The sequence below is a fragment of the Anarrhichthys ocellatus genome, unplaced genomic scaffold (genome assembly GCF_004355925.1).
Source record: "Anarrhichthys ocellatus isolate YVR2014 unplaced genomic scaffold, GSC_Weel_1.0 scaffold10399, whole genome shotgun sequence".
NCBI classification, from domain to species: Eukaryota; Metazoa; Chordata; class Actinopteri; order Perciformes; family Anarhichadidae; genus Anarrhichthys; species Anarrhichthys ocellatus.
The window spans coordinates 552-1,092 of record NW_022290373.1 but is presented as its reverse complement, the minus strand read 5'-3'; the positions used below and the strand labels follow the sequence as shown (position 1 = coordinate 1,092).

Sequence of the window (541 nt, the reverse complement as noted above, 5' to 3'; positions counted from 1 at the left end):
CATGGTTACCTGACTAACCCTGGCCGGCCCGAGGCCAGGGTTAGTCAGGTAACCATGACGACACATTTTGAAAGTTGGTGCTAGAGTCCCGAAAGTCCTTGTGTGCACTCCTGGCATGCCTTCGCGCCCGTTTGCGAAGTTTGGTGGCTTTAGCGGCTTCCTCTGGTTATGGCTGTCATTGACACCCATTGCTTTGGGTTGGCGGCCTCGTGCCGGCCAGGGTTGGTCAGGTAACCATCTCGACACATTTTGAAAGTTGTTGCTGGAGTTCCGAAAGTCTGTGTGTGCACTCCTGGCATGCCTTCGTGCTTGTGTGCGATGTTTGGAGGCTTTAGCGGCTTCCTCTGGTTATGGCTGTCATTGACACCCATTGCTTTGGGATGGCGGCCTCGGGCCGGCCAGGGTTGGTCAGGTAAACATGACGACACATTTTGAAAGTTGGCGCTAGAGTCCTGAAAGTCCGTGTGTGCACTCCTGGACTGCCTTCGCGCCCTTCTGCGAAGTTTGGTGGCTTTAGCGGCTTCCTCTGGTTATGGCTGTC

At 55.1% G+C, this 541-nt stretch overlaps 1 long non-coding RNA gene across 1 annotated transcript in view; it reads left to right on the top strand.

Annotated features, from left to right (window-relative positions):
• The first annotated feature begins 37 nt into the window (after window positions 1-37).
• Window positions 38-541, top strand: part of LOC116380983 (uncharacterized) — a 907-nt gene continuing 403 nt past the window's right edge. Inside the window, exon 1 of the long non-coding RNA XR_004212639.1 lies at window positions 38-412. This is a non-coding gene — a long non-coding RNA (uncharacterized LOC116380983). The remainder of the gene's footprint in view (window positions 413-541) is intronic.